Source organism: Ictidomys tridecemlineatus, chromosome 1 (genome assembly GCF_052094955.1).
Source record: "Ictidomys tridecemlineatus isolate mIctTri1 chromosome 1, mIctTri1.hap1, whole genome shotgun sequence".
Classification (NCBI taxonomy): domain Eukaryota; kingdom Metazoa; phylum Chordata; class Mammalia; order Rodentia; family Sciuridae; genus Ictidomys; species Ictidomys tridecemlineatus.
Window position 1 is genome coordinate 244,266,649 of NC_135477.1, and position 8,336 is coordinate 244,274,984.

At 33.4% G+C, this 8,336-nt stretch overlaps 1 pseudogene; it reads left to right on the forward strand.

Moving 5' to 3' along the window:
* Positions 1–3,169: 3,169 nt before the first annotated feature.
* On the forward strand, positions 3,170–4,709 carry LOC101975121 (heterogeneous nuclear ribonucleoproteins C1/C2 pseudogene; annotated as a pseudogene).
* Positions 4,710–8,336: the final 3,627 nt, after the last annotated feature.

Here is an 8,336-nt window from a genome sequence, read left to right on the forward strand (position 1 = left end):
CCGAGGCCAAAGAGAAAATCTCTAGAGGATTTTTACAAGGAACAAGAAGAAATGTAGGTTCATCAGGGAGGAAAAGATTCTAAGCACCTGTGTGCCTGGAACTCTACATTCCTTGTCTGATTAACTTTTCACTGAAAAACCTAACGAAATCTCATTTCAGGAGATTAACTTGCTCAAAAATACAGAAGTTGAGAAGGGGTGTGAGCCCAAATGTTACTCCTAAGTCCATGCTTTTTCTACAGTACCATGTTGCCTTGAAGAACCTTAGGATTTACTTTTCTCCCATTTTCAATTGAAATAATTTAACCAAAAAGAATAACTTGAAACGATTATTAGTTTGAGGTAGAACCAAAATGTAAATATAGACATTGGGATTCAGGCTGTTTTCTTACTCTAATATTTTTTTTTTCCAATGCAGAATTGAAGATGTGAAAAGTATTGTTTAAATTCTTTCTTTAAACCAACTAAGGTGTTAAGAATATTAATAATATTTTTTCAAGAACATATAATAAATAATAACCAATAGTGCTATACGGTATATATACTATTTTTGTGAAACTTTGGGTTTTAGTTTCATATGATGGTGAATTGTTAGGACTTACCCATCCTATTTTTGTCTTTCCTATAAATTCTCTATGACTTGGGCCAGTCATTTTTAAGCAGTTTATTCATCAGTGAAACAGATGCCAACTTACAACAAATTAGTCACAGCATAGTAGTTTCTTAGTAAAGCCAAGGATATTTGTTGGTTTTTCATTTCAGTAACATGGAAAGTTTCAGAAAAATTTGAAAAGTTAACTGGTAATTTTAATGTTTTTTTAGAAGAGGGAAGGAAGTTTAAGAGGGAAAATGTGTTTTGTGTTTTAATTTAGTGGTATCTAAGGAGTTTTAAAAATATTAAATAAAATCAGTCCTTTGGGGTAAGTTGGCATTTTAAAAATGCACACATTGAGCTATTTTGGGGTAATTTGCTTAATATCAGAGTCAGAATTCAAACTTACCAACAACAACCATTTATTTAGTTGATTATATGCCAGTCATTGTATTAAAACTTTACAGGTACTGTCCCCTTTAATTCTTACTTTGGGCCACATGAATTAACCACAACTATAATTTCTAATTTCAGACGAAGGAACTGGCATTTCGAGAGCTAAATAACTCGCAGGAATAGGAACTGCAACATCCAGATTCTTAACCAACACAACTTCCCAGTATGTTGAATAATCAAAAAGGAAACATTTTCAGGTCTTCCTTTCAGCACTCTCATCTAACTCTACCACATGCCCTAATCCTTAGTAAAAGCAATGTGTCTAATCCAAAGTACTGGTTCTGGAGTAGGCAACCTATACAAAGAGGAAAGTTCCAGACAAATATCTGCATAAGGACCATTTCCAGATATCACAATCTTTTTAGATTTTCTCTCTTTTTAATAGTGCCTGAAGTGGCATCTTTAACTTTAGCCTTTGTAATCAAATATTAGTTTAATTGAGAATGACCGAGCTATATAATAAACTGTATGATAAAAATAGCTGACATGTGTATTTATAAATAAGCAAAGTACAAATACAGTTTGATTATGATTTTTATGTTATCCCTAATTCTCACTCTGGAAAGGGTGAAATTTTTTACAAAGGTGGTTAAGAGCGATGGTATTATTTTCTTTGAACAGATGATTTTCCATGGTCTGGTGTGGGGAGGAGGGGAGAAAGAGACTGTCTCATGCCAATCTATGTTTCATTCCAGTCTGTATTGGTTTCTCTCTCTTTCTTTCTTGCAGTACTGAGGATAGAACCCAGGGGGTTCTCTACCACTGAGCTAAATCCCAACCTTTGTTAAATTTTTTTGTTTTGTTTTGTTTTTGAGACTGGTTCTAAGTTGACCAGGCTGGCCCTGGACTTAAAATCCTCTTGCTTTTTAGCCTCTGGAATCAGTAGAATTACAGGCTTGTGCCTCTGCCCCCTGTTGTGTTGGTTTCTTATATCAGGGTAATAAACTAATAAAAATAAGTTTAAATTCTACTGTAATTGGTCAGAGTTCATTTATCAATCAAGTTGTAGCAGAAGAGAGAGAGTGACAGATTAGGGAAAAGGACAGACTATTTCACTCCTTAGAGGCCAAACTCAGATAATAGTGTTAAAAGGAGATGGGGCTGATTAGTTACTTGGGTTAACCACCAGGATACAGAGAATGGAAGAAGAAAAAATTAATAGGGTGGAGAAAAGGTGAGTGCTGCCTTTGTTACAATATGGTCTATATAGCACTTTTCCTCTTTTTCTTCAAATGTTTGCAACCTTTCTATTTTGCTTTCTCCACAAAATATTTTTTTAAATGAAAACTTGTAATTTTTTGCCTGCAACTCGCATGGGCGATGGAAATAGGGTTCCCTTTGGTGGAATGGGCTACCTGAGAAATAAAAGCTAGGAAAAAAAGAACGATGAAAAAACCACAGGACCCAGAAAGTAGTTTCAAAATCCAGGACAGGATGGGTAAACTGATCAGACATGGATAGAGCTTCTAGACTATGGCAAAATCGAGCTTGCACTTGCTTTATTTATATTGGGAAACATCAAAGGCTTTCCATAGAATGTTCTTCACCAAAAATGATTAAAGTTGGGCTGTCCAGTTCCCAACTGGCTATACCCATCTCTGGAGCTACTACAGAGATAAAGGTCACACACATTGGGCAATCTATTGCCTTGGGAGAGACATGGATAGTTAGAAATGCCAAACCTAAATCTCCTTGGCTACCATACTGAGAGAAGATCCTCATGTAATTCACTCATGGCTTCCTGCAGTAATTTTTCCTTTTTATCAATGTGATTTATATCATAGAAAAGTTAGAAAATACAGAGGTGAAAAAGAAGAAAATAAAAATGACTAAATGTACTATTACTAAGAGTAACTCCTTTTACCTTGGGATATTTACTCTTTTAACACAAGTGGTGGCTGATTAGGTGCTAAGACTCCTAATTATCATCCCAAGCCCTATCAATTAGATTTAATTTTATCAATTTAGGTTTAGATCTAAATTTTCAAGGTTGTGTTTATGAAATTATATACTTCACATAGAAATGAAGTTTCAAACTGCTAATAGCAAAGACTACACATGAAAATAACATTTTAGGGTATAAAATTTGCTTCTAGGTCAAAAATTGACCTATTACTGTTATATTATATTTCTTCTTCCATAAAATCCTAACACTTCATATTAAAAAAAAAAAAAAATCTTACTGGGCTGAGGATATAGCTCAGAGGCAGAGCACTTACTTAATCTGTTTGAGGCTCTGGTTCAATCCCTGGCACTAACAACAACAACAACAACAAAAACCCTGAATAAATTGCTTAAATTCACACAAGTGCCTTTAAAAAAAAAAAAAAAACCTTTATTTCATTCATTTATATACAGTGCATGAGGATTGAACTCAGGGCCCCAAACATGCTAGGGGAGCACTCTACCGCTGAGCCATGATCCCAGCCCTTACAAGTGCCTTTTTAAAGTTAAAGATTTATCATTCTGTGAAGAGAGGAAGATAGCTGTTGCAGCCATCTTGCTGACCTCTCCACATGGAACTGGCTGTGGAAGATTCAGAATCAAACCTCTTCTCCTTCCCTGCTCCTATGAGATTTCTTTTTTATATTCACTTTTTGTTTTTGTTTTTGGCTTTGTGAGGAACCTTATCATCAAACATGATTGCTAGCAGTATTACCAAACAAACAAACAAACAAAAACAGATCCATGCTCGTATAAACTCCCATGTATTCATTGGGGATGTCAATCTTCTTGTGGTCAAGAAGTCTGATGTAGAGGCAGTCTTCTCCAAATGGGTTGCTCGGTTCATAAGGCTTTGCCTTCGTCCAGTATGTAAATGAGAGAAACACCCTGGCTGCTGTAACAGGAGAGGATGGCAGAAGGATTGCTGTCCAGGTTTTAGATACCATTCTGGCTGCAGAGCCAAAAGTGAACAAAGGAAAAGCAGGAATGAAACAATCTGCAGTGGATATGTATGACTCCTCTTTTAACATGGAGTATGATTTTCAATGGGATTATTATGATGGGATGTAGAGTTACCCAGCATGCACTGTTCCTCCTCCTCCTTTATTGCTAGGGCTGTAGTGCCTTCTAAATGCCAGCGTGTGTGGAGAAACATGCTGTGCCAAAGTGGCTTCAATTTTAAGAGTGGACAGCAGGGATCTTATTCCAAGTCTGGAAAGTTGAAAGGAGATGACCTTCAGGCCATTAAGAAGGAGATGACCCAGATAAAACAAAATGTGGATTTTCCACTGGAAAGCCTGGAGAAAAAATTGAAAAAGAACAGAGCAAACAAGCAGTAGAGATTAACAACGCTAAGTCAGAAGAGGAGCAGAGCAGCAGCTCCCTGAAAAAAGATGAGCCTGTGTTTTTTGCTGAAACCACAAGCATAGTTAAGGGAACAGATACTTTGAAAAAAAAGTAAAATATATTAAGAGTATATTAATAGAGTCATGATTCACTTAATGACAGAGATGTTGTGATAAACACTTCATTAGACAGTCTTAGTATACTTACACGAAGCTAGCCTGATATTATAGCCTTTAGGCTGTATGTAGAGCCTATTGCTCCTAGACTACAAATCAATACAGCATGTTACTATACTGAATACTGTGGAAAGTTATAACACACCAGTAAATGTTATATCTAAGCATATCTAAACAGAAAAGGTGCTGTAAAATTACTAGGCAACAGAAATTTTTCAGCTCTGTTATGATCTTATGAAACCACTGATATGTATGTGGTCCATCACTGATCAAAACAACATTTTATGCAGTGCATGACTTGTGAATGTAATATATATATGTGTGTATATATATTTATATATATATGTATATATATAGTTATAGTTATATATATGTTTATTACATATATATGTTTATTTCCTACACAACTACTAAGAAACAAATGAAGAAACTCTCTGTTGATCTAATCACTTAATTTAAAGGTGTGCTTATATCACTACAACAGAATTTTCATTTGAAGTTTAGATTATATTAATCATTAATCCAAGAAATACTGGATTCATTGACTTATAATTGTGAATATTGAAACAGTTTATCCATATTTTCACTTTAAAAATGTTCACACTTTTGGAGCTATGAAATTCTTTTTTTTTTTTTTTTAAAGAGAGAGTGAGAGAGGAGAGAGAGAGAGAGAGAGAGAGAGAGAGAGAGAGAGAGAGAGAGATAGAATTTTTTAATATTTATTTTTTAGTTCTCGGCAGACACAACATCTCTGTTGGTATGTGGTGCTGAGGATCGAACCCGGGCCGCACACATGCCAGGCGACCGCGCTACCGCTTGAGCCATATCCCCAGCCCTATGAAATTCTTATTTATTCAAAATTTGGTGTAAATTCCTTGTTTTCTTTTAGATTTGAATTATTTTTTTTACTATAATTCTTTAAAGTATATGGGATTTGGTAGATGACAAGTGAGACACTAAAGAAATTTTTCCCAAATGTCCAGTTTTACAGTATCATTTATTGAATAATTTTCCATCTCACTGTTTTTGTTTCCCAAGACAATTTACTTGGAATGGGTATTGACAAATACCTATTGGGCATCTGTTGAGATCATCCTATGTTTTCTAACTGATTCATATAATGTATATTCATGGGTTCACATCTTTTCAGTGCTAAGAACATCAATTATTAAGGTAGATTCTTTAAATTATTATTGACGGAGTATTTAGTTTCCATTTAAGAATTTATTTGGTTATATTTTTAGTCTCAGGATTCTATTAGTCTACTAAAATGAGCTAGATAATTTTAATCACTTTTAAGTTCTGATTAGTTTATAAAATCTAGAAATTTCTCATTCTATAAAACTTCAATGAAATGATCTGTCTAGACTCAGCGATATTTCAGAGAAATTCTTTAGTAATTTAAAAAGTGTGTATATTTTGGTTGTTTGGTCTTGGTCAACTATATAATGTTTGGATATATAAAGAACTTATGAGAAGAAAATTACTTTTAAGCCCACTTGCCAAAGATAACATTTTGGTGTAGTTCTTTCTAACCAATTTTAGTGACAAAATTGGCATTACAGTATATTACTTCTTTTTGATTTTTTTATACCATGTTATGTGCTTATTCTCCTATAATTTAATATTTTAAAATATGATATTTTAATAAAACATTCAATTGGTAAACATTTAACTTTTTTATTTCTGATATAAGTAGTACATTATTTTCCTATGAGTTCCTCCAAAATACTTTTTGAAAAGTCAGTTCATATCTTGAGTTCTATTAATTTACCCTAATAACCTGTAATTTTAAATGATTAATTTTATTTTTACATTAAACAATTTAGAACTTCAACTGCAGTTTATTTCAGTGAACAATAACAACCAATGCCCAAGTTAGTATTTTTGAGGACCAAGATTAAGTGGACAGCTTCTATAGATATTGACAAGACAAAACAAACCCTGGGAAGGTAACTTGGTGGTAGAGTCCTGGCTTGACATTCTTGAGGCACCTAGGTTCAATCCCCAGCACCACACAAATACACCTACAAAAAGACTTGATGACTGATTGAATTGGTGGTGGATAGATGGTATGATAGATTAAAGAAGACTTCTAGGTTTTTGGCTTGAACAAAACTGGATTTTACAAAAAGCCATTTCCCACTATCATATGTTAAATAATCTATTCCTGTTCTTTGGCTATGACACTTTGTAGTTTCTTCCAACTGTTAGTAAATCAGTGTGACAGTTATGTTACAATTATTTTAGTTTTACAATGTGTTTTAATAGTTGGAGAGACAAATCCTCTCTACCCATAATTCTTATTTTGAAAAATCTTTTGTCTATTTTCACCTGTTATTCAATATTAATTTAGAATAATTTATTTATTTATTATTATTATTTTTTTAATATTTATTTTTAGTTTTTAGTTTTCGGTGCACACAATACCTTTGTTTATATGTGGTGCTGAGGATCGAACCCAAGGGGCACGCATGCCAGGCGAGCGCGCTACCGCTTGAGCCACATCCCCAGCCCTAGAATCATTTTTTTTTAAAAAAAAAAAATTAATCTGAGAACAGTTTTCTTCTCCTTTTTTTTTTTAGCTCTCAGTATGAAGTTTTATACATTTCTTTATATAGATTCCACACATTTCTTATTAGGATTATTCTAAGTATTTTGTTACTGTTGATATTGTGCTATTTTAACTGCATTGGATTTAATTTATTTTATTGATGTAAGATGACTAGATTGTGGAAACGTTGAAGAATGCTACACTGATGATACTTTAGATCTAAAACTTTTGGGCAAGGACCCAAAATTGTTTAAGCCCAAATATAGCATGATTATATTTTCTGTTTGATGTTGCAAGCAAAATATGTTCATTACTGAACTTGAGACTGCAGAGAAATAAGTAAAGAGAACTGATGAGTTTGTGAAAGAACTATAGTTATTAATATTTAAACCAGAACGTGGGTAGTGGGTAGTTGTTACTTGGCATGTGCATTCATGTCCAATGCCAGCACTGCCCAGTGCTAACTGCAATCACAGAATTTAAAGAATTGCTGAGCTATTTGGTAGAAATAAAATCCAAATTTCAAAAGAAATTTACAAATTTTCATTAGCATGAATTATACTTTAAGTTTTTGCAGCTGACTTTAGAGTGATGTGTTTGAATTTTCTAAGCATCTGCTTTGTCAATGTGACTCTACTTCAAGAGCGGATGATTAAGCTAAAAGCAAACTATGCTCAACAAAAACCCATAGTATCCCTAAAATTTTTAAGATGAATATACATAACACACATTACTATTCTGAAATGTCTGGGTCTTTGGCCAAATTCTTGCAATATTTTAGTCTACCAACTCTTTTAATATATATTCTCTTTCTTGAACTATGGAAATCAAATCTAAGAGCCACTTTCAGTAATGTAAACCTGGATTGGGAATTAAGATGGGTTCTGTCTATACATAGTTCGTTTTGTTTTATTTTAAAACAGCTTTATTGAAACATAATTTACATACTGTACAATTTACTCATTAAAGGTATACAAGTCACTGGTTTTTAGTATAACAACCATCAACAGTCAATTTTAGAACATTTTCATAATTTCAAAAAGAGTGCATACACCTCTGCTCTAAGCAACCACTAATCTACTTTCTGCCTGTATAGAATTCCCTTTCCATTTATACAGATCTCTTCTACCAGTTCATATGAATGCAATCATAGAATATATGATTTTTATGACTGGCTTCTTCCACTTTTCTTTCAGATTCATTCATGTTGCAGCATGTATCAGTACTTAATTGTTTTCTTGTGGTCAAACAATATACCATGATATGT